The sequence below is a fragment of the Capricornis sumatraensis genome, chromosome 7, assembly GCF_032405125.1.
Source record: "Capricornis sumatraensis isolate serow.1 chromosome 7, serow.2, whole genome shotgun sequence".
NCBI lineage: Eukaryota > Metazoa > Chordata > Mammalia > Artiodactyla > Bovidae > Capricornis > Capricornis sumatraensis.
The window spans coordinates 57,449,482-57,476,141 of record NC_091075.1 but is presented as its reverse complement, the minus strand read 5'-3'; the positions used below and the strand labels follow the sequence as shown (position 1 = coordinate 57,476,141).

Below are 26,660 nucleotides of genomic sequence, written 5' to 3'. Positions count from 1 at the left end.
ATATAAGAAGAAAATGGACATAATTTAAATAGTTATATAAAGACATGCAAATCTACCAAATCAAGTTTAAAATAAAGCATATTTTTATTTTTATTTATTTTTTAAATTAAGTTTTTATTTTTACTTTATTTTACTTTACAATACTGTATTGGTTTTGCCATACGTTGACATGAATCCACCACGGGTGTACATATGTTCCCAAACATGAACCCCCCTCCCACCTCCCTCTCCACAACATCCCTCTGGGTCATCCCCGTGCACCAGCCCCAAGCATGCTGTATCCTGCATTGGACATAGACTGGTGATTCGATTCTTACATGATAGTGTACATGTTTCAATGTCATTCTCCCAAATCATCCCACCTTTTCCCTCTCCCTCTGAGTCCAAGAGTCCGCTATACACATCTGTGTCTTTTTTGCTGTTAAAGCATATTTTTAAATGAAGATTTTATCTTGTTTATTTAACATCAGGGTATGCTTTCTTCAGTACATAACTTGTACACTTGACTTCAACATGCTTAGTTGAACAGGAACAAAAAATACATATTCATATTCTTTTTGTCAAAGAAGTAGACACACAAAGCAATTTACTTTTAGATAGCAGGATGGAAAAGATTTAAGATATGTATGTATCTTTCTCATCCTGAGATCCAAAATGGAGATAATTGCAGTCTCTGATTCATAAGATTTAGAAAAATTGTTAGTGCATGTAAAGATTAAATATAATGGATATATTTATATGTATATATATGGGATTCCCAGGTGGTGCTAGTGGTAAAGAATCCACCTGCCAATGTAGGAGACACTAGAGATGCAGGTTTGATCCCTGGGTCATGAAGAGTCCCTGGAGAAGGAAATGACACCCCACTCTAATATTCTTGCCCAGAAAGTTCCATAGGCAAAGAAGACTGGCAGACTATAGTTCTTGGGGCTGCAAAGAGTCAGACGTAACTGAGTGACTGAGCACAAACACACATACAAGTATATGTATATATAATGTATTAATGATAAACAGAGGATCACTTTTACCATGGGAAATTTTTTATAGTTTATACTCTACAGAGTGATAAATTTTTATTATTTATGTGGACTAAATAATTGTTTTAGAAAATACCCAATAGGATAAATATGTACTGTATTTTTTGTTTGTTTGCAAACCACTTTTATTTATTTAAAAAAATTAATTAGTTTATTTAAATTGGAGGCTGATTACTTTACAATATTGTATTGGTTTTGGCATACATTGACATGAATCTTCCATGGGTGTACATGTGTTCCCCATCCTGAAACCCCTTCTGTCCTCCCTCCCCATCCCATCCCTCAGTGTCATCCCTGTGCACCAGCCCTAAGCACCCTGTCTCATGCATCAAACCTGGACTGGCGATCTATTTCACATATGATAATATTAAAAATGTACTGTATTTTAACTGTGCATCATTTACCGATGGTAGACTATGATGAAGTGCAGTCAGGCTGCACTTCAGATACATATAGTTTTGGTAGGATTTTTCAGCCAAATAAAAGACCTAATAATAGAATTTTATAATATAGTGGTTTTTAAAAATAATATATTAGTTAATAGATGATTTACTAACAAAATCTGTCTAAAATAATTCTGTATTATCTAACATGTTAAGTAATTTACTACAAAATTATATAAATAATTTACTTCTAACCCCCCTCCTATTTTCAATATTTGTAGGAGTGTTTACATGCATTTATACATTTTTTTTTACTAGTTATTTTTATCTCTGATAGCTTTCGCTGAGAAAGGGCAGTTATGAATTTCTGACAAGTTAGTATGTGTTGTTGAAAAAGTGTGAACCAAGTAATTAAATCCTATTTGAAAAAGAAAATAGATTTAGCCACTGCTCACATCTCTTCAACTCCTCTTATCAAGCTTTAGTAGTTGCTTTTCTGAAACAATACTGCAATTTCTGTTAATCTCAATAGACAGTTTTAGGCAAAATATGTAATTTGGTTTCCTACACTATTGATAGGTTTATGGAATATTTATTTATTTTTTGTTTGGAGGGTAAAAATCAACCCAAATAGAAATTTAATATACAGACGCTTTGTCTTTACAGATAACATATTGAATATGTACCAGAAATGTTTCGATAGGCATTTTCATCACAAGGACTGCCTATGTTTGTTCTTTTTGATAATTTTATGTGATATTTGATTAATAAAGCATTTAAGTAATGAATTCAGTTGCAGTAGGGGCAATGCTGGCTCTCAGATCCTGAAACATGAAGATTTAATTACCTTTAGTTTATCTAGATAGCTACAAGCAGCATAATTGGTCATGAAGTTACATAGTGCTTTTTTTCAAAACTCAGACATAATATTTGACTCAAGAGCATTTTGCATCAGTGAATTCTATTAGCAGATACTATTTGTTGGAAACAGTCTAATTCTTTTGGAAAATTGCATCTTTCTTGTTTGTATATGCTACACTTCTATTGGAATAGATAAATTTTGCAAGAAAGTAAAAAATAAATGAATCATATTTTTGTTATAGAGTAATCCTATTTGTTAATAAAAATAATGCATGTAATCCATTAATTGAAGAACAGAAATGTTAATCCCAGTTATTGTGCATGAGTACTAAATCGCTTCAGTCAGGTATGACTCTTTACAAGCCTATAGACTGTAGCCCCTGCAGGCTCCTTTGTCCTCCACTGGGATTCTCCAGACAACAATACTGGAGTGGGTTGTCATGCCCTCCTCCAGTGAATTCTCCACCCAGAGATTGAACCTGCATCTCCTGTGGCTCCCGCATTGCAGGGAGATTCTTTACTGCTGAGCCACCAGGGAAAGCCTCCCAGTTAATGTATAGAATGGCTAATTCATATCTTTTCTATTTTACTATTTTTGACACTTCCTTGTTCTCAATCCCTTCTGTAGAGAATTGTCTCCTCAATTCACTCAAATCTGGATTTGCTTTCATCACTTCATCAAGATCATCCTCATTTATTCAAATACAGCCTTTATTTTTCTATATCCAAAATATATTTTTCAATGCCCTTTATTATTTATCTCACTTTTTTTTTTTTAATGAAGCTTTCTGGATTCTTCCATCATTTGAGACAATACTTTCCTTTTTCACCCTTTATCATTCTGGCTACTATTTTTCACATGCTCAATCTCATTTACATTCAATGTTATAATAATCTCTTTAGAACTGATCCTAAAGGTTTTTCTTTCATAGATTTTCCTTAAGCAATATTGCAACATCATGAATTAATTTCATCTATCAAAAGAGATCCAAACATTATTGTATGCCCTAAGATTATCAGATCAGAAATATGTATTTATAAGTGCATAATTTAGAGTTAGAATTCTCATTCCAAGTAACGGCACTGTGAACTTTAAAATTATTTTTAAAATTAAAACTAATGAGGTGAATTTATTGGGATACAGTCAATTATTTTTTCCTGGGAAAATAATAAAAAAAGCTCACCTAGAGAGTTTAATCTCCAACTCTTAAAACAATTAAACTCCCCTAAACAAAATTATTTTTATTTTCCACTGAACACATGGATAGCCACCATAATATAGGATGCATATTATTAGACAGCTTATCAGCTGAGATGCTCTACTCCAAGGAGATTTTTAACGTTCATACCCAGGAAGTAAATTGCCCATTCCTGGTTCAGGCTTGTGTGAGGCTCTAAATTCAGTTGAAACTCCAATTTAGTCAACAAAGAAAAATTTAAAATACCACCTCTACTCCTCTTGAAAACAAGAAAGCAGAAGTCTATTCAGAGAACAGCAGTTTTGGTTTAAAAAGAAAATGCAACAACACATAAGCTTAGAGATAACCAAGTCTTTGGCATAATTAGTAAAATTGAACCTTATTGGATCTGTGTGTTCTTACATATAACTATATAATAATATGACTTATTTGCAAGCTTTTTTTATGATAGATTTTTTTGAATCAGAAAAACTTGGGCTTGAATTTCATATTTGATTTGTAAAAAGCTAGGATTTGTGTGACAGCACTTTTGCCCCTGATTTTTGAGTTGAGATCAGTTTGCTTATTGGTAATGTGGAACCAAACTTTGAAACCGTGAGGTTATTCTTCAAGTTATTTTAGGAATATGTCAATGACTTACATTAAACTACTAGGTTATGCTTGCTTCATGCTGTGCTGTGCCTAGTCGCTCAGTCGTGTCTGACTCTGAGAGTCCATGGACTGTATCCCGCCAGGCTCCTCCATCCATGGGGATTCTCCAGGCAAGAATACTGGAGTGGATTGCTATGCCCTCCTCCAGGGGATCTTCCCAATCTAGGGGTTGAACCAGGTCTCCTGCATTGCATGTGGATCCTTTGCTTGCTGAGCTACTATGGAAGCCTGCACTTATTTCATATTAGGAACTTATTAAACATTTGTTATTTTTCTTGGTTGTTCCATCTCAGTGTTCTCTTTCTCCTCTTTTCTAAGATGCCACACAATGTAAGCCATTGTTATCTATAGCTGTCTTTCTAATCCATATATATTTTGTGTTGTGCTTAGTTGCTCAGTCGTGTCTGACTCTTTGCGACCCCATGGATTATAGCCCACCAGGCTCCTCTGTCCATGGGGATTCTCCAGGCAAGAATACTGAAGTGGGTTGCCATGCCCTCCTCCAGGGATCTTCCCAATCCAGGGAGGGAACCCAGGCCTCCCGCATTGCAGGCAGATTCTTTACCATCTGAGCCACCTCTTTTTAATCCATACATATTTTACAGAGATGTTACTATATTGTATTATCCACTAAAATATAAAACATCAACATAGTAAATTTTTTGTGACCTCATCAGAGAAGATAAATTAGGGTGAGTATCTTTTCTAAACCACTAGCTAAAGAACACAAAATATGGTATCAGAAGTCTGTGGCTGTTAGTTGCTCAGTCCTGTCTGACTCTTTGAGACCCCATGTATTTTAGCCCACCAGGCTCCTCTGTCCATGGAATTTTCCAGGCAAGGACACTGGAATACATTGCTATTCCCTTCTCCAATGATATCAGAAGGAAGTGAGTTTGAATCCTACCTTGATCTTTATAACAGGCAAGCTACATTATCTTTCTAAGACTTGTAGAAGAAATTAAAATGACATTTGTGAACTGCTTGTGATGTTCACAATATTTGCATATATATATATATATAAATATAATAAAGGACTCAATAATTTTTACATGTTATTTAATTATCACCACTGAAACTACAAATACATCTGAGTATTCTTTATTTTGTTTACTTATAAGGGTGGGTCTTAATACAAATATGAAGCACTGGGTGCCCACAGATATTTGTATAATTTTAACTCCAGGCCCATAATTAATGTTTTTAAAAGCTGTTAAGAAAACTTAGTTTCTATAATACCTAAGTAAAGACTTTTTATTTCCCTAGATTTAGTGATTTAAGAAATGAAACTCTGAAAGTAAAAGAGGATTTAAGAAAGGTCTGCTTAAGTTCATACCAATTCTCTCATTTATTTGTGATTTATCACAGTCTAGGTTTTTATACCACTCTACTTTCAAAATTAAATTAAAATGCTTAGCTTGTACTTCCTTACTGTCCTGTCCCAGGTTCCCTGCTCTGTGGGCTTGTAATATTATTATTTCTTAGAATCAAACTCACTAAAGACAAACAAAAAAGCTTAATGTTTAAAGTAAAGAGTTTATACAATATGTATATTGTATTGATTTATATGTTTCCCAGTTTCAATGTTAAAAGACGTTTTCAGGAATGTTTCATACTAACAGCAATAAGTTCAGTTCAGTAGCTCAGTCGTGTCTGACTTTTTGCGACCCCATAACTGCAGCACGCCAGGTCTCCCTGTCCATCATCAACTCACGGAGTAAACTCAACTCATGTCCATTGAGTCAGTGATGCTATACAACCATCTCATCCTGTCATCACCTTCTCCTCCCGCCTTCAATCTTTCCCAGCATCAGGGTCTTTTCAAGTGAGTCAGCATTTCACATCAGGTGGCTAAAGTATTGGAATTTCAGCTTCAACATCAGTCCTTCTAATGAACACTCAGGACTGATTTCCTTCAGAATTGACTGATTGGATCTCCTTGCAGTCCAAGGGACTCTCAAGAGTCTTCTCCAACACCACAGTTCAAAAGCATCAATTCTTCGGCACTAAACTTTATAGTCCAACTCTCACATCCATAAATGACTACTGGAAAAACCATAGCCTTGACTAGACAGATCTTTGCTGGCAAAGTAATGTCTCTGCTTTTGAATATGCTGTCTAGGTTGATCCTAACTTTCCTTCCAAGGAGGAAGCTTCTTTTAATTTCATGGCTGTGGTCACAATCTGCAGTGATTTTGGACCCCCAAAAAATAAAGTCAGCCACTCTTTCCACTGTTTCCCCATCTATTTGCCATGAAGTAATGGGACCGGATGCCTTAGTTTTCTGAATGTTGAGCTTTAAGACAACTTTTTCACTTTCCTCTTTCACTTTCAACAGGAGTATTTTAGTTCCTCTTCACTTTCTGCCATAAGGGTGGTGTAATCTGCATATCTGAGGTTATTGATATTTCTCCTGGCAATCTTGATGCCAACTTGTGTGTCTTCCAGTCCAGCGTTTCTCATGATGTATTCTGCATATAAGTTAAATAAGCAGGGTGACAATATACAGCCTTGACTCACTCCTTTTCCTATTTGGAACCAGTCTCTTGGTCCATGTCCAGTTCTAACTGTTGCTTCCTGACCTGCATATAGGTTTCTCAAGAGGCAGGTTAGGTGGTCTGGTATTCTCATCTCTTCCAGAACTTTCCACAGTTTATTGTGATACACACAGTCAAAGTCTTTGGCATAGTCAATAAAGCAGAAATTGATGTTTTTCTGGAACTCTCTAGCTTTTTCCATGATCCAGCAGACGTTGGCAATTTGATCTCTGGTTCCTCTGCCTTTTCTAAAACCAGCTTGAACATCAGGGAGTTCATGGTTCACATATTGCTGAAGCCTGGCTTGGAGAATTTTGAGCATTACTTTACTAGCATGTGAGATGAGTGCAATTCTGTGGTAGTTTGAGCATTCTTTGGCATTGCCTTTCTTTGGGAGTGGAGTGAAAACTGACCTTTTCCAGTCCTGTGGCCACTGCTGAGTTTTCCAAATTTGCTGGCATATTGAGTGCAGCACTTTCACAGCATCATCTTTCAGGATTTGAAATAGCTCCACTGGAATTCCATCACCTCCACTAGCTTTGTTCTTAGTGATGCTTTTTAAGGCCCACTTAACTTCACTTTCCAAGATGTCTGGCTCTAGATTAGTGATCACATCATCATGATTATCTGGGTTATGAAGATGTTTTTTGTACAGTTCTTCTGTGTGTTCTTGCCACCTCTTCTTAATATCTTCTGCTTCTGTTAGGTCCATACCATTTCTGTCCTTTATCAAGCCCATCTTTGCATGAAATGTTCCCTTGGTATCTCTAATTTTCTTGAAGAGATCTCTAGTCTTTCCCATTCTGTTGTTTTCCTCTATTTAGTATGTTTTTAATTACTTCAAGAGTTCAATTAAAAAGTAGCATGATTAGTATAACCATGCTGCATGCAATTTTAAATATTACAGATCCCAAATTATTTAATATATACTATTTACCAGGGCAATTTTATTTTTATTCAAAAATTTCTGTTGTGTATGTGCCTATTTCCTAATTTTTACACATACTGATGTAAAAAATTAAAATTCCACTATATTTATATATCCAGGCTGGCATCATTAGTCCTTAGTGTATAACAATACCAAGTCTCTATACTTCTTCTTGAGCGTATTAAAAATGTTAGTGAATGAATTAAAACATACAAACCAAAATCTCACAGGCAATTAGGGCATATGTTATTGAGGTACTCTTCTCTGCTTTGTTTTGTATTACTTCAATAATACTCAATAATGGTTTGGACTATATCAATTGAGGAAATTGAGACATAGAAATATTTAGAGTTACCCCAGGACACAGAGCTAGGAAGGAAGTTCCAGGACTACAACTCAGATTATGGGACCCCAAGGCTCTTATAATCATTACACTAAATAGGCTTACAGCATATACCTTGCTATACATATCTGAGCTATCTTACACAAGTTCTATGTTTTAGCTTTAATTATAAAATAATACAAATTGTTAGTGACTGAACATTGAACCTTAAACTTTGTCACAGTAGGTGAGAATTGTGTCTGCATCCTAAAAATAATAAAGGAATCATGACAAGAATTATACTGCAAATTTGAAATCTGCTTGGAATAGGCATTTTAATGCCTACAATAAAATTGCTAATGCTTGAATATGATTTTAAAGTCTGTGGTTCATTTTAATTTATCATCTAGACATGGAGGAAGAGTTCCAACAAAACTCATCTAAAAGCTGGAGTGGAAGGAATGAGATTGTTTCCTACTTTGCACACCATCAAGCCAGATCCTTCAATAAATATGTTAAGGAGGTAATAAATTTAAATAAGACAGCAGAAGTCTTCCATGAAAGTAGGCACCATTAAATTTCAAAGACTACTAAGTTTAAGTCTGTTTCCCAGCATGAGTTTGTCCTACCTTGTTTTCACTGGCTTAATTTTCCTAATCAAATACAGTCTCTGTGTAAGGTGAAACAAGGCTCTGATATCTCATTGGGAAGCTTAGAGTGTAGGCAGAATAATGGCTCCTCAAAGATGTCCATGTTCTAATTCCTGATGTTAAACCTGTGAATATGTTAACATTACATGACAGAAGGGAATTATAGTTGCATATGGAATTAATGTTGCTGATTAGTTGACCTTAAAATATGGAGATGGCTTCCCTGGTGGCTCAGCAGTAAAGAATCTGCTTGCCAATGCAGGAGACACGGGTTCCATCCCTGAGTTGGGAGAAAGAAATGACAATGCACTCAAGTATTCTTGCCTGGGAAATATCATGGACAGAAGAGACTGGTGAGCTTCAGTCCATGGGATTGCAAATGAGTGGGATATGACTTAACAAATAAACAACATCATCAACAACAACAACAACAAAACATGAAAAATATTCTAGATTATCCAGGTGGGTTTGGTGTAGTAGTCACATGGGTCCTTAAAAGTGCAGCAGAAAGCAACAAGAATGAGTCAGAGGGATATGACAATGGAAGAAGACAAGACTGATGGCAGCACGTGAAGGATTTCATACCCATTTGCTAGTTCTTAAAAGAAGGGAGCTTTGAGCAAGGATGAGAAAGATGTCTCTAATTGCTAAGGGCAGCCTCCAGATTACAGTGATCAAGGGAATGGAGACCTCAAGACAACTGCATGGAACTAACTGAATTCTGCTGAAGCTCCAATACTTTGGCCACTTGATGCAAAGAGCATTAGAAAAGAACCCGTTGCTGGGAAAGATCGAAGGCAAAAGAAGAGGAAGGCAGAGGATGAGATGGTTAAATAGCATCATGGACATGAATTTGAGCAAACTTAGGGAGATAATGAATGACAGAGAAGCCTGGTGCACTGCAGTTCATGGCATCACAAAGAGTTGGACATAGTTTTGCAACTGAATAACAACAAACTGAATTCTGCCTATAACCAAAAACCATGGAAATGAATTTTCTGCTGGAGTCCATTGAAAGGAAGGCAGTATGCTGACATGTTGATTTAGCCAGTGAGACAATGTTGAAATTCTGATTTCCAGAACTGTAATGATAATTCTGTGTTGTTTAAAACCACTAACAGAGTTTATAGCAATTTATTATTTTATTATTGTAATAAAAGGCTAATGCACTCAAAACCCACAAATCTCTGCTCAAAATATTCTATTTTTCTATCAACCCTCATTACTTTATACCTTGAACATTTTAGTGACTCTATCCTTTCTTTGATTAGTAATCAAATGTGTAAACTGCAAGTAATTACTCTTTTAAATTAACAGCTAATAATTCTATTTTGAATTATCAGTTCAATTCAGTCGCTCAGTTGTGTCTGATTCTTTGCAACCCCATGGACTGCAGCACATCAGGCTTTGTTGTCCATCACCAACCCCCAGAGCTTGCTCAAACTCATGTCCATTGAGTTGGTGATGCCATCCAACCATCTCATCCTCTGTCACCCCCTTCTCCTCCTGCCTTCAATCTTTCCCAGAATCAGGGTCTTTTCAGATGAATCAGTTCTTCACATCAGGTGGCCAAAGTATTGGAGCTTCAGCTTCAGCATCAGTCCTTTCAATGAACATTCAGGACTGATCTCCTTTAGGATGGACTGGTTGGATCTCCTTGCAGTTCAAGGGACTCTCAAGAGTGTTCTCCAACACCACAGTTCAATAGCATCAATTCTTTGGTCTGTAGTTTTTTTTTTTTTTTTTATGGTCCAGCTCTCACATCCATGCATGATTACTGGGAAAATACTAACTTTGACTAGACAGACCTTTGTCATCTAAGTAATGTCTCTGTTTTTTAATATGCTGTCTATGTTGGTCATAGCTTTTCTTCCAAGAAGCAAGTGTCTTTTAATTTCATGGCTGCAGTCACCATCTGCAGTGATTTTGAAGCCCGAGAAAATAAAGTCTGTCACTGTTTCCATTGTTTCTCCATCTGTTTGCCATGAAGTGATGAGACCCGATGACATGATCTTTGTTTTTTGAATGTTGAGTTTTAAGCCAACTTTTTCACTCTCCTCTTTCACTTTCATCAAGAGGCTCTTTGGTTACTCTTTACTTTCTGCCATAAGGGTGGTATCATCTGTATAGCTCAGAAAAATACTATTTCAGGTAAATTAAAAGTACATATTTATTAATATATGCTGCTATATCTATGCATAGAAATAACTAAATGTTCTTTTACTTCTTCACAGAGCTTTGAGGTTGTTTGATATTTTATAGATAAACTACTTTATATCTGGGTTTCATTTTAGAAAAGAAATGATCTTGGAATGTTACTGATTATTGATTCAATTTCTTTGTAAGCTATAGGCCTATTCCAGTGCTTATTTCTCTTTATGTGAATTTTGGTAGTTTGTCGCTTTCAAGGTACTTATCCATTCCATATAATTTATCAAATCTGTGGACAGAGATTTGTTCATTGTGTTCTTTGTTAGTCTTTATTGTTACGTGATCAGTAGCAATGACTGCTCTTTAATTTAATGTATTTTTTAAAATTTATTTTAATTGGAGGCTATTACTTTACAATATTGTAGTGGTTTTGTCATACATTGACATGAATCAGCCATGGGTGTACCTGTGTTCCCCATCCTGAACCCACCTTCCTCTTCCCTCCCCATGAGACAGGGTGCTCAGGGCTGCTCTTTAATTTGAATTTTAATGCTGATCATTTGTGTCTTTTCTCTTTTACTTTTCTAAGACTTTCCACTGAAGGCAATATTTCCCTCAGTTTCTTTTGATTCCTACTTAGAGTCTCCATCTCTCTGGTTACATTACCCATCTATCCTAGCATCTTGTTATTTTTTTTTATTAGTGTCCTTGGCATATGAATCATAGGTAATTTATATTTCCTGTCTAAAAATTACAACTTCTGTGTCCTAGCTGAGTCTGATTCTGAATCTTTCCTTTCATCTTCAGATTGTATTTTAGCTCATTTTTGGAAAGCCTTGCAAATTTTTGTTGAAACCAAAAATGTTGTAGTGGGTAATAGGAACTGAGGTGAGTAGACTTTAGTATGAAGTTTAATACTGACCTGGCTAGGAGCTGGACTGTGTTTAACTTTTGCTTGGCTGGATTGAGAGCTTTCCAATTAATTTACTGGACTTGTTTGTGTCTCTCCTGTTGACTTTGTTCTTCTAGGTGTATTTCTCCTCAGTGACAATCTATGTCTTGCAGCTCTTTCATTTGTAAACCATAAAATTGAAAAAAAAGTTTCTTATTTGTATCTTCACATTTTTAAGAATAACCTGAATTTGATGGTTTGCACCTTGGAAAATTCAAGGCAGATTGAAGGATACCAGAGTATTATTTGGAATTCCTACTGGTTAAAACTATTCAGAATTTTTTTTTTCACTAGTTGAATTAAATATTCTTAGATGTTTAACAATTTCTTTTACAAAGAAGTCAGAAGCTTATGACCCAGAAATATTTAGCATTTGAATGATATTCTGTGAACCATAAGTTGCTCACAAAAACCATTTTTTACCTCAAGGAATTGAGTATTCTGAACTATTTGGCAATTATACTGCCATTTATTGTATAGTATGACATATGACCTGCAGTCTTTTGAGTGTCCAATAGCTTTACATCGTGTAATATTTTTAAGACAATCAAGGATCCATATTGAATTCAGATCAGTTCAGTTCAGTCACTCAGTCATGTATGACTCTTTGCAACCCCATGAACCGCAGCATGCCAGGCCTCCCTGTCCATCACCAACTTCCCGAGTTCACTCAAACTCATGTCCATCAGGTTAGTGATGCCATCCAGCCATCTCATCCTCTGTCATCCCCTTCTCCTCCTGCCTGTGGTTCAAAAATCGTAAGTGAGATGACAATCTGATAAGAAATATATTATTCAGGGTTCCTGGTTCATATCTATTTTAAACAGAAAGAGGACAGATAAAATAACACTAAGTAACTTACAGGCTCTCTAAGAGAACCTGAAAACAAGTCACAAGAACTATAGAAACTGAATAGATCTAGTGAAATCGCCAACACCCTCAGACTTTGGACCATTGAGCCTGGGGAAATGACATATATAATTATATTGCTGGGGAATAGATACAGACTGTATTCCTGCTATTGCTGCTAAGACAGAAACATTAATTGGCACACAAATAATCAATACTGTTCATTCATTCTTGCTTCCTCATCTAACATATTTCTTCATGTCATTCATTTCCAAAATTATCAAGCATAGATATTCCTAATTGTGGGAGCCTAGGTTACATGCCTAGGGAAAGACTAGATATCTCTTTACAAAAATTGAAATTATCAAGGAAAAATTTTGACCAAGATGGACACAATAAAGGACAGAAATGGCAGAGACCTAGGAGACACCAAAAAGATCAGGAAGAGATGGAAAGAATACATAGAAGAAGTGTACAAAAAGATCTTTATGAATGGGATTACTATGATACTGTTGTCAGTCCCCCAGAGCCAGATATTCTGGAGTATGAAGTCAAGTGGGCCTTAGAAAAAACTACTATGCATAAAGCTAGTGGATGCAATGGAATTTCAGTAGAACTATTCAAATCCCTAAAGGATGATGTCATCCAGGTGTTGCATTCAATATGTCAGCAAATCTGCAAGGCTCAACAGTGGCCACAGGACTGGAAAAGATCAATCCTCATTGCAATTCTTAAGAAAGGTATTAGTAATGAATATGCTAACCATTGGACAATTGCACTCATCTCCCATGCTAGTAAGGTCATGCTTAAAATTGTGCATGTTAAGCTTCCGCATTATGTGAACCAAGAAATTCCAGATGTCCAAGCTGGGTTTATAAAAGGAAGAGGAACTAGAGATCAAACTGTGAACATTCACTGAATCATAAAGAAAGCTAGGAAATTCCAGAAAAACATCTAGCACTGTTTCATACACTACACTAAAGCCTTTGACTGTGTGGATCATAACAAACTGTGGAAAACTCTTAAAGACATGGTAATACCAGACCATATTACCTGTCTCTTGAGAAACCTGTATGTGGGTCAAGAAGCAACAGTTAGAACCCTGTATGGGACAACTGATTGGTTCAAGATTGAGAAGGGAGTACAACAGGGCTGTCTGCTGCCACCCTGTTTGCTTAACATATACACTAAGCACATCATGTGAGAATCAATATAGGTGTGAGAAATATCAACAACCTCAGATATGCAGAAGCTAACCCTCTAATGGCAAAAAATGAAGAGGACCTAAAGAGCCTCTTGATGAAGGTGAAGGAGGAGAGTGAAAGAGCTGGCTTAAAACTAAATATAAAAAAAAAAAAAAAAACTCAGATCATTGTATCTGGCCCTATTCAGTTCAGTTCAGTCGCTCAGTCGTGTCTGATTCTTTGTGACCCCATGAATCATAGCACGCCAGGCCTCCCTGTCCATCACCAACTCCTGGAGTTCACTCAGACTCACGTCCATCGAGTCAGTGATGCCATGCAGCCATCTCATCCTCTGTTATCCCCTTCTGCTCCTGCCCCCAATCCCTCCCAGCATCAGAGTCTTTTCCAATGAGTTGAATCTTCACATGATGTGGCCAAAGTACTGGAGTTTCAGCTTTAGCATCATTCCTTCCGAAGAAATCCCAGGGTTGATCTCCTTCAGAATGGACTGGTTGGATCTCCTTGCAGTCCAAGGGACTCTCAAGAGTCTTCTCCAACACCACAGTTCAAAAGCATCAATTCTTCAGTGCTCAGCTCTCTTCACAGTCCAACTCTCATATCCATATATGACTACTGGAAAAACCATAGCCTTGACTAGACGGATCTGAGTTGGCAAAGTAATATCTCTGATTTTGAATATGCTATCTAGTTTGTTCATAACCTTCCTTCCAAGGAGTAAGCATCTTTTAATTTCATGGCTACCATCTGGCTACCATTCATGGCTACTGCAGTCACCATCTGCAGTGATTTTGGAGCCCCCCAAAAAATAAAGTCTGACACTGTTTCCACTCTTTCCCCATCTATTTCCCATAAAGTGATGGGACCAGATGCCATGATCTTTGCTTTCTGAATGTTGAGCTTTAAGCCATCTCTTTCACTCTCCTCTTTCACATTCATCAAGAGGCTTTTTAGTTCCTCTTCACTTTCTGCCAAAAGGGTGGTATCATCTGCATATCTGAGGTTATTGATATTTCTCCTGGGCTTCCCTGGTGGCTCAGAGGTTAAAGCATCTGCCTGGAATGTGGGAGACCCAGGTTCGATCCCTGGGTTGGGAAGATCCCCCTGAAAAGGAAATGGCAACCCACTCCAGTACTCTTGCCTGGAGAATCCCATGGAGGGAGGAGCCTGGTAGGCTACAGTCCACGGAGTCGCAAAGAGTCGGACACGACTGAGTGATTTCAATTCAGTCAATTCAATTCAATCTTCATTCCAGGTTGTGTTTCTTCCAGTCCAGCATTTCTCATGATGTACTCTGGATATAAGTTAAATAAGCAGGGTGACAATATACTGCCTTGACGTACTCCTTTTCCTATTTGGAACCAGTCTGTTTTTCCATGTCCAGTTCCAACTGCTGCTTCCTGACTGGCATACAGATTTCTCAAGAGGCAGGTCAGGTGGTCTGATATTGCTATCTCTCTCAGAATTTTACACAGTGTATTGTGATCCACACAGTCAAAGGCTTTGGCATAGTCAATAAAGCAGAAATAGATGCTTTTCTGGAACTCTCTTGCTTTTGCCATGATCCAGTGGATGTTGGCAATTTGATCTCTGGTTCCTCTGCCTTTCCTAAAACCAGCTTGAACATCAGGGAGTTCACGGCTCACATATTGCTGAAGCCTGGCTTGGAGAATTTTAAGCATTACTTTACTAGCATGTGAGATGAGTGTAATTGTGCTGTAGTTTGAACATTCTTTGGCATTGCCTTTCTTTGGGATTGGAATGAAAACTGACCTTTTCCAGTCCTGTGGCCACAGCTGAGTTTTCCAAATTTGCTGGCATATTGAGTGCAGCACTTTCACAGCATCATCTTTCAGGATTTGAAATAGCTCTACTGAAATTCCATCACCTCCACTAGCTTTGTTCACAGTGATGCTTTCTAAGGCCCACTTGACTTCACATTCCAGGATGTCTGGCTCTAGATGAGTGATCACACCATCGTGATTATCTGGGTCGTGAAGATCTTTTTGTACAATTCTGTGTATTCTTGCCACCTCTTAATATCTTCTGCTTCTGTTAGGTCCATACCATTTCTGTCCTTTATCGAGCCCATCTTTGCATGAAATGTTCCCTTGGTATCTCTAATTTTCTTGAAGAGATCTCTGGTCTTTTCCATTCTGTTGTTTCCCTCTATTTCTTTGCATTGATCACTGAAGAAGGCTTTTTTTATCTCTTCTTGCTATTCTTTGGAACTCTGCATTCAGATGCTTGTATCTTTCCTCTTCTCCTTTCCTTTTTCTTCTCTTGTTTTCACAGCTATTTGTAAGTCATCCCTAAACAGCCATTTTGCTTTTTTGAATTTATTTTCCATGGGGATGGTCTTGATCCTTGTCTCCTGTACAATGTCATGAACCTCATTCCATAGTTCATTAGGCACTCTATCTATCAGATCTAGGGCCTTAAATCTATTTCTCACTTCCACCATTTAATCATAAGGGATTTGATCTAGGTCATACCTGAATGGTCTATCAGTTTTCACTTCTTTCTTCAATTTAAGTCTGAATTTGGTAATAAGGAGTTCATGATCTGAGCTACAGTCAGCTCCTGGTCTTGTTTTTGTTGACTGTATAGAGCTTCTCATCTTTGGCTGCAAAGAATATAATCAATCTGACTTCGATGTTGACCATCTGGTGATGTCCATGTGTGTACAGTCTTCTCTTGTGTTGTTGGAAGAGGGTGCTTGCTATGACCAGTGCATTTTCTTGGCAAAACTCTATTAGTCTTTGCCCTGCTTCATTCCGCATTCAAAGGCCAAATATGCCTGTTACTCCAGGTGTTTCTTGACTTCCTACTTTTGCATTCCAGTCCTCTATAATGAAAAGGACATCTTTTTTTGGGTGTTAGTTCTAAAAGGTCTTGTAGGTCTTCATAGAACCATTCAACTTCAGCTTCCTCAGTGTTACTGGTTAGGGCATAGACTTGGGTTACGGTGATACTGAATGATTTGCCTTGGAGATGAACAGAGATCATTTTGTCATTTTTGAGATTGCATCCAAGTACTGCATTTTGGACTCTTTTGTTGACCATGATGGCTACTCCATTTCTTCTGAGGGATTCCTGCCCACAGTAGTAGATATAATGGTCATCTGAGTTAAATTCACCCATTCCAGTCCATTTTAGTTCGCTGATTCCTAGAATGTCGATGTTTACTCTTGCCATCTCTTGTTTGACCACTTCCAATTTGACTTGACTCATGGACCTGACATTCCTATGTCATTGACCTATGCAATATTGCTCTTTACAGCGTCGGACCTTGCTTCTATCACCAGTCACATCCACAACTGGGTATTGTTTTTGCTTTGGCTCCATCCCTTCATTCTTTCTGGAGTTATTTCTCCACTGATCTCCAGTAGCAAATTGGGCACCTACTGTCCTGGGTAGTTCCTATTTCAGTATCCTATCATTTTGCCTTTTGATACTGTTCATGGGATTCTCAAGGCAAGAATACTGAAGTGGTTTGCATTCCCTTCTCCAGTGGACCACATACTGTCAGACCTCTCCACCATGACCCGTCCATCTTGGGTGGCCCCACATGGCATGGCTTAGTTTCATTGAGTTAGACAAGGCTGTGGTCCATGTGATCAGATTGACTAGTTTTCTGTGAGTATGGTTTCAGTGTGTCTGCCCTCTGATGCCCTTTTGCAACACCTACCGTCTTACTTGGGCTTCTCTTCCCTTGGGTGTAGGGTATCTTTTCATGGCTGCTCCAGCAAAAGGCAACTGCTGCTCCTTACTTTGGATGAGGGGTATCTCCTCACTGCTGCCCTTCCTGACCTTCAACGTGGGATAGCTCCTCTAGGCCCTGCTGTGCCCACACAGTCACCACTCCTTGGACATGGGGTTGCTCCTCCCAGCCACCACCCCTGGCATCGGACACAGGGTGGCTCCTCTTGGCTGCTGCCCCTGTCCTCGGATGTGGGGTGACTCCTCCAGGCCATCACCCCTGACCTCGGATGCAGGAAGGTTCCTCCCGGACACCTCCCCTGACCTTGGACACTGGGTAGCTCCTCTTGGCTGCACTTACTGTGCCAGTCGCAGCCCTATTACTTCATGACAAATAGAAGGGGAAATAGTGACAGATTTCCTCTTCTTGGGCTCTAAAATCACTGTGGATGGTGCTTGAAATCATGAAGACGTTTGCTGATTGGCACAAAAGCTATGAAAAACCTAGACAGTGTGTTGAAAAGCAGAGACAGTACTCTGCCAAGAAAGGTCCATGTAGTCAAGGCCAAGGTCTTCTCAGTGGTCGCATATGGTTATGAGAAGTTAACTTCAAAGAAGGCAGAATGCCAAAGAATTGATGCCTTCAAATTGTGGTGCTGGAGAAGACTCCTGAAAGCCCCTTGGACAGCAAGGAGATCAAATAAGCCAATATTAAGTGAAATAAATTCTGAATACTTGTTGGAAGGACTGATACCGAAGCTCAAGCTCCAGTATTTTGGTCATCTGAAGTGAACAGCCAACTCATTGAAAAATTTCCTGATGCTGGGAAAGATTGAGGGCAGAAGGAGAAGAGGGTGTCAGAGAATGATATGGCTGGATGGCATCATGGATACAATGGACATGAAGTTGGGCAAGCTCTGGGAGATGCCTGGCATGCTGCAGTCCATGGGATGACAAAGAGTTGGGGATGACTAGGAACTGAGGTTACCTGCCTTTCACCAAGCTACAGAAGGTGCTGGGGGAATAAGTTCTAACTTTTGCTTTGGGAAGGAAGGACCAATAATGTGAAATTTTTCTTTGAATAGAAATGTTGATTTAATACTTCTAGGGTGATTTAAATATGAACACTTGCAATAACTGAAACTATATAATATCTAGGCAGTTGGTAAATTTTTTTCTTTTATTGACTGCAAGGGAAACGTTAATTTTTATGAAGTAAAATATGTGAGAAATATATTGTAGAATCCAATACGTGGCATTTATATCATCTGCTTTACCACTCTGACTAAAGAAATTGCAAACTTAGAAATAAAATTTCAGCATGTGTGTTGTGGAGTCAAAACAATTCTCTTTTATGTATGAATACATGTTTCACGTTAAGTAAGGTGATGTGTATTATTTGGTGTATTAACAACTGTAAATATTAAAGTAATGCTTTCAAATAACCTTATTAGTTACCAGTAAAGAATAAATTTCTAATTTATATGCATATATTGAGTGAAAATTGCAACAGTTTAATTAAGAACTTGGGTGTTGGAATGCATGTACACCCGTGGTGGATTCATGTCAATGTATGGCAAAACCAATACAGTATTGTAAAGTAAAATAAAGTAAAAATAAAAATTAAAAAAAAAAAAAAAAGAACTTGGGTGTTTTGTATGGTGTGAGGTTTAATATATATATATATAATCGATATATAATTATGTTTAGTAGTAGTGTAGTGAAGTCGCTCAGTTGTGTCCGACTGTTTGCGACCCCATGGACTGTAGCCTACCGGGCTCCTCCATCCATGGGATTTTCCAGGCAAGAGTACTGGAGTTGGTTGTCATTTCCTTCTCCATATATGTTTACTAAGTAGTAAATAAATGCCTAAGTAGATGGTTTGAACCTGTTTTAGGACCTCAAGATGAAAGGGAAAATTTGTAACTGCGTTGTGAATTAAAGAGCATATTGTGATCTTTATGGAAGTATTCTATTTTAATAATTACCTGTCATCTGCTGGGACAAAAGAATGGAAAGAGCCAGAGAGAACTAAGACTCAAGGGAATGTATTTTATAGACTGAAAATATCTTGCATAATTGAAAATTTTCTTTAGGAGGGAATAATGTGAAATTGATACTTCAGCCTATAACATTGACAACTTTTATGGAGAATTAAATGCCTGCATAAATGATGAATCTCATAGATTAGCACAATTTTCCTTTTTATTTCTTCATAGCTCATTGTATGGTTAAAAGCATCTATTTGTGAATTATGAATACCTTCTTTATAATATGATTTTTTAAATAAATTGTGACATTCAAATAACATGGATACTATGTAATTGCTTTTTCTATACACTAAGGATTTAGTAATTGTATTGATTTTCAAAACTTGGAAGTACTGAAAGGCAATGAGGATCATGTATATCCCTTTAATAGATGTATATCTTAGCAGCTGATAACTAGAATCTGCTCATTATTAACCATAATATAAAATCATTAAAGAAAATAGGAAGGAAAGAGGGGGAAAAAAAAGGATGCAAAGAAGGAAGGGAAGAAGAAAGGGAAAGGAGAGGGGAAGAAGGAATGAAGTGTTGCTCTCTGTTAAAATTTCTCCAACTCCAGAATTTCAAGAGTCAATTGATTTTAATATTGTTTATGTCAAACACACTTCTCTAATTAAAAAAATCTTTCAAAAATAGATGAAATTTTGCCTTGGTAGCGACTATGTTACATAATGTAGTATGCTGCTGCTGCTGCTAAGTCACTTCAGTCGTGTCCGACTCTGTGTGACCCCATGGAGGACAGCCCACCAGACTCCCCCATCCCTGGGCTTCTCGAGGCAAGAACACTGGAGTGGGTTGCCATTTCCTTCTCCAATGCGTGAAAGTGACAAGTGAAAGGGAAGTCACTCAGTTGTGTCCGACTCTTTGCGACCCCGTGGACTGCAGCCCACCAGGCTCCTCCGTCCATGGGATTTTCCAGGCAAGAGTACTGGAGTCGGGTACCATCACCTTCTCCATGGAATCACATAATTAGTAAAATAGGATAAACTGATGACTGGTTATGTAACTGGGAAAGATTGCCAGCCTCATATACCACCCAAAACCTTTGACTGTGTGGATCACAATAAACTGTGGAAAATTCTTCAAGAGATGGAAATATCAGACCACCTGACTTGATTCCTGATAAATCTGTATGCAGGTCAGGAAGCAACAGTTAGAACTGGACGTGGAACAATAGACTGGTTCCAAATAGGAAAGGAGTAAATCAAAGCTGTACATTGTCACGCTGCTTATTTAATTCATATGCAGAGTAAATCAAGAGGAACACTGGGCTCGATGAAGCACAAGCTGGACTCAAGACTGCTGGGAGAAATATCAATAACCTCAGATATTCAGATGACACTACCCTTATGGCGGAAAGTGAAGAAGAACTAAAAAGCCTCTTGATGAAAGTAAGACAGGACACTGAAAAAGTTGGCTTAAAGCTCAACATTCAGAAAATGAAGATTATGGCATCTGGTCCCATCACTTCATGGCAAATAGATGCAGAAACAATGAGTGGCTGACTTTATTTTTGAGGGTTCCAAAATCACTGCAGATGTTGACTGTAGCCATGAAATTAAAAGATACTTACTCCTTGGAAGGAAAGTTATGACCAACCTAGACAGCATATCAAAAAGCAGAGACATTACTTCGCCACTAAAGTCTGTCTAGTCAATGCTATGGTTTTTCCAGTAGTCATGGATGGATGTGAGAGTTGGACTATAAATAAAGCTGAGCAGTGAAGAATTGATACTTTTGAACTGTGGTGTTGAAGAAGACTCTTGAGATTCCCTTGGACTACAAGGAGATCCAACCTGTCCATCCTAAAGGAGATCAGTCCTGAGTGTTCATTGGAAGGATTTATATTGAAGCTGAAACTCCAATACTTTTGCCACCTGTCGGGAAGAGCTGACTCATCTGAAAAGACCCTGATGCTAGGAAAGATTGAAGGCAGGAAGAGAAAGGGATGACAGATGATGAGATGGTTGCATAGCATCACTGACTCAATGGACATGAGTTTGAGTAAACTCTGGGAGTTCGTGATGGACAGGGAAGCCTTGTGTGTTGCAGTCCATGGGATCACAAAGAGTTGGACATGACTGAGGGACTGAACAGAACTGAATGCCTTTTTGTCTTATTCAGTGAAATGACATCATCACTTCTTGTTCATCCATAGACAGTGGGTAGATAGTTGAAGATGGAGGACCCTCAGCAAAGACCAACAAGATGATGAGGTTAGCTATGAAAGCTTTGCAGCTCTGCTGACAGAAGTACATTCTTAAACAGTCAGGAGTGTTTTTCAGGCTTTGACTCAACATTCAGAATTGTCTTTGGTATTGGTCAGGCATGATTCTGGGCAGTTTCCAGGTACTGATTTTCTCTCTCCATCAGTAGCTATCATTCCTTTGTCTCAGGATCTGCTTGGATCTGCTTCAAAATCATGTCCTTTTCTTCTCTAAGTATGCAGTCCAGTGAATCCCTGGAGAGCTGAGTAATCTTATCTTTCTCTTGTGTCTTTCAGATTGGTGCAATAAAACCTGTTGCCTTCATTCCCTCAGTGGATTCCATTCTGATTACTTCAAGACATTTTTTTCTCTCAGTACAACCAGCTCTTGGAAATCAAATGTTTGATTTGTTCTTGCAGATCTTTTATAACAAGGCTAAATTTCCCTAAAGAAATGTAGATACTTCTGATGAACTAAAATAGTGATTCTTGGACCTGGCTATACATTAGAATCAGCTGGAATTTAAAATGACTACCATTCATGCACCAACCCATGAATCATATCTAATCATTATGCTGTGTAACTTAAAAATCACTAATTTTATAAAAGCTGTCTGGGGAGTTCAATATGCAGCAGCTGCTGATGTTAAGTTGCTTCATTTATGTCTGTCTCTGTGCGACCCCATAGATGGTAGCCCACCAGGCTCCCCCATCCCTGGGCTTCTCCAGGCAAGAACACTGGAGTGGGTTGCCATTTCCTTCTCCAATGCATGAAAGTGAAAAGTGAAAGTGAAGTAGGTCAGTTGTGTCTGAGCGAGCCTGTGGACTGCAGGCTTCGAGGCTCCTCTGTCCATTGGATTTTCCAGGCAAGAGTACTGGAGTGGGTTGCCATTGCCTTCTCAGTAATATTCAGCTACAGTTGGAAATAAAGATATGACAAGAAGAATTACATACAAGCAAGTGTTAAAAAGTATAGCACAGTGATTAATATCTTAATATGTTATTATAACTTTATAACACTATAGGAAAAATTACCAATATGGAGGCTTTTCAAATATTAAATAATTGTGATATTTGTTTGATCTTTATATAAAATGTTAGACAAACAATAAACTAGTGCAAAAAATGCTCCAGTGAAGTTAATATTACCTTGGAAACTAGACAAGAGTTTCAGTCATGCTGTTTTGTTTCAGAACATTAACAGAGATATATATTTAATACTATTTGGAAAAATTCTTAATTTCTATAAAACAATTTTAAATGAATTTAATATTTATTTTTTTGAAAGGAGGGGCTTTAAATTTGGGAATTGTGAAAATGTTTACAGATATAACTGCAAGATCATTTTTTAAACAAAAATATATTCTATTTTTAAATGTAGTAAAAAGTTCATTTTGATCCAGGCATCATCTTAGGTTACATGATTTCCCCAATGTTAACAATAAAGTGTGTTTTGTGCTACCTTAGAATTTGTATTCTGTTGAGGAGCAGACATGTAATAAATAAAATGGTACATAAATAACAGCAAGTTTCTCTAGTTTTGTTTTAATATAAATAGAATTGAGATATGGCTAGTTGTATTTTCACCAGATTTAAAGAACAAGGTGGGATGCTCCAATCCCATGGAGAAGGGCCTAGCAACCCACTCCACTATTCTTGCCTGGAAAATCCCCATGGACAGAGGAGCCTGGTGGGCTACAGTCCATAGGGTTGCAAAGAGTCAGATATGACTGAGCGACTTAGCACACACAAACATCATAAAAGATAGGGTATATGGGCATCTAACAGCATCCTAGTGATACAGGTAGGAACACTTAAAAGCAGATAAGATATTTCTATCGTGACTCAGAATTTTTAAGCATTTTGAATAGATGAATAGCATGCCCAGACCGATTGGTTAGATCACTCTGGCTATGGGGTATAGGATGTATTGATTCTAGTAGAAGACCTGGATTCAGTAATAATCTAGTTTTAACAATAATTCAGGAAAATATATGGCCTAGACTATGGCCTTTAAATAAAATCTTCTTTAATATTTTTAGTAGAAAATAATTTATTAAGATTCTCTTGTGGTGAAAGAATCCTCTCCCAAAGGAATATCATTAAAGGTATTGCCATGAGCAATGGAACTAAGACTGGAATGAGAGTGCAACCTTCAAATACATCTCTTGAACTGTAACACACAAACACATGCATCCCAGAATTTTTATTGTTCTTTTTCCACTATTCTGTAAACTGTAATAAAATGAGGTGTAGAATTTCTGTATATTTTTGATGTAAGGGAACAGAATTTGTAATCCTGAATTCTGCTGACCAGTTAAATTGAGCCAGGGACTATGCCTGATAAAAGAGATTAGATTTAGATCAACTATGTCTATTTGGTGTTTGATTGCCTCATAATAGCCTAAATGGTTAGGCTACCAGATTGCAGAGTTTAGTAGATAGATGGACAAATAACTTGAACACACTATATTATAACTTGAACACACTACATTATGACTTGAACATACTACATTATAATTTGAATACACTACATTATATGTGTGTACTGTCAATACACTTCTTTCATTGTATTTTTGTTTTTATATTTTAGAAATAAAGTCTGGGTTAATTTCACAAGTAGAATTGACATTTGAACTCTCACTCTAGTGTCTTGAATCTGACTTGACTTTTCTGAATTAAGTAAAGGAGTATCTATCATTTCAACAGTGCAGTTATGTTAGTGAGTATCATGGGGGATACTACATTAAGAAGAAATGGCCAAATAAGCAGTTTATTTTGGTTGTGTGCCAGAAAGTTATCAAGCATCTCACGGATTTCCAGAATTAAGATAGCTTTTCAGTGTCTCCCAAACTTAAGAGACATCCAAAATACTGGATAACATATGCCAGGTCTGATGATAAAGAAAAAAGTGGTTTAACATAAGATATTGGTGCAAAGATAACTGGAAAATATTGACAGTAAAATTAGCATAGGAGAACAACTCAAGCATATTAAAACAGTCTCCTAGTTATGCAAATTTCATACATTTATGCTTCTAGTATGATAACTGAAATGGATCTGTTGTTGAATTCCATTCCATTCCATTATGGAATCAAATGTTCTTTTATTTCCATGCGGAGAAATTCAGCCCCAGATGCTTTTCTTCCCTTTCTTGTCAGTAGCATTTCCACATTTGTACCAAGCATAGAAAAATTTTATTTTGCTGAAAGCCCTAAGAGAATTTTTTTTTATCATATGCTGTTTTTCAAAATTTGTTATAAAATCCAAGCAATTTTTCATTATAAAATGGGAATGAAAGTCTTGAGTCTCATCATCTATACTAGTTACTTCTCATTCCTATATTTACCTAAGCTGAGATGACTCTTCCTTCTACATAGACTGATCATGTTTTATATTGTATGCAAAAGAGTGTTATGTAATGTGATATTACAGTAATAGTTGTGGTTCAAAATTCATTCCAAAAGTAATTCTGTTTATTATCTTTTAAACTTTCTATCACAATCTCAAGAATACACATCTACTATTATTCTCCAAAAATATTTTTACATAACATTAAAGAAAGGAAGATAACTTTGCTTGTTTCTTTAAATGTTTTTTTTTTTTTTTTCCCCCAACCAATAGTGGTTTTTCCAAGCCAGTAAACCATGAGACAGGTCCTTAATTCTTAAGTGAATGTAATCAAAATATCATCAGGATTTTGAATGGATCAGTGATCACATGAGAGGAAATTAAAAAGTGAAGCAGAGATATAAAATTAAAAGTATGCTATCAGGCCATTTTTCTTCCACTTATCTAAGCTTCCTTTACCTTTTATGCCTCTAGATGGACAATTTTAGTGAGGGATAGATTTTTAAATTAGTTGTCACTCAAATTAAAAGAGAAATTTCTCATTTTAGGCTTGCAAAGAAAAGAAATGCAGGCAAGAATGAGGGGAAACACACACACACACACACACGTGTACTTAGTCACTCAGTCATTTCTAACTCTTTGTGACCTTAAGGACTTTAGCCCACCAGGCTCCTCTGTCCATGGGATTCTCCAGACAAGAATGCTGGAGTGGGTTGCCCTTTCCTTCTCCAAGGGATCTTCCTGACCCAGGGATTGAACACGCCGTCTCCTGCATTGATGGGCAGATTTTTTACTACTCAGCCACCAGGGAAGCCCTCAACATGGGCTTCCCTGTTAGCTCAGTTGGTAAAGAATCCACCTGCACGGAGGCCTGGAGAAGAGATAGGCTACCCACTCCAATCTTCCGGCCTAGGGAATTCCATGAATTGTATAACCCACGGGGTCACAAAGAGTCAGACGTGACTGAGCAAATTTCACTTTCACTTTTCATACATACATATATGTGTGTGTGTATGTGTATAAGCATCCCAGGTGGTTCAGTAGTAAAACATCTCCCTGCCAATACAGGAGATGCAGAAAACACAGGTTTGATCCCTGGGTCAAGAAGATTCCCTGGAGAAGAAGTACTCAAGTATTTTTGCCTAGATAATCCCATGGAGAGAGTAGCCTGGCAGGCTTCAATCCATGGGGTCAGAAAGTCAGACACGACTGAGTGACTGAACACACAAGCAAGTGAGGAGGTGGCATGAGTAGGGCATGGCAACTTACTCCAGTATTCTTGCCTAGAGAATCCCATGGACAGAGGAGCCTGACGGTCTACAGTCCAAAAGGTTGTAAAGAGACGTGACTGAAATGACTTAGCACAAATACACACACCAACACATAGATATATATATATATGGAGTCAAATACTGAGCATTATGTATACAAGGGAATATTAAGTTCCCAGATATATAATAAATGTATGTTTAAACTCAACAGGTCATATAATATAACTGAAAGCTTATAAGCATCAATTATATGGTTCATTTCCTAAACAAATTATGCAAATTTTTAATTTTAAAAATGTTAAATATAAGAACCAGGTATGCTTCATTGTATGTATTTGAGAATTGTTTTAGAATTGTTTG

At 37.4% G+C, this 26,660-nt stretch overlaps 1 non-coding gene across 1 annotated transcript; it reads left to right on the top strand.

Annotated features, from left to right (window-relative positions):
- The first annotated feature begins 8,608 nt into the window (after positions 1 to 8,608).
- Positions 8,609 to 8,778, top strand: LOC138082475 (small nucleolar RNA snR44). The gene has a single exon (XR_011145104.1). It is a non-coding gene; the product is annotated as a small nucleolar RNA snR44 (small nucleolar RNA).
- Positions 8,779 to 26,660: the final 17,882 nt, after the last annotated feature.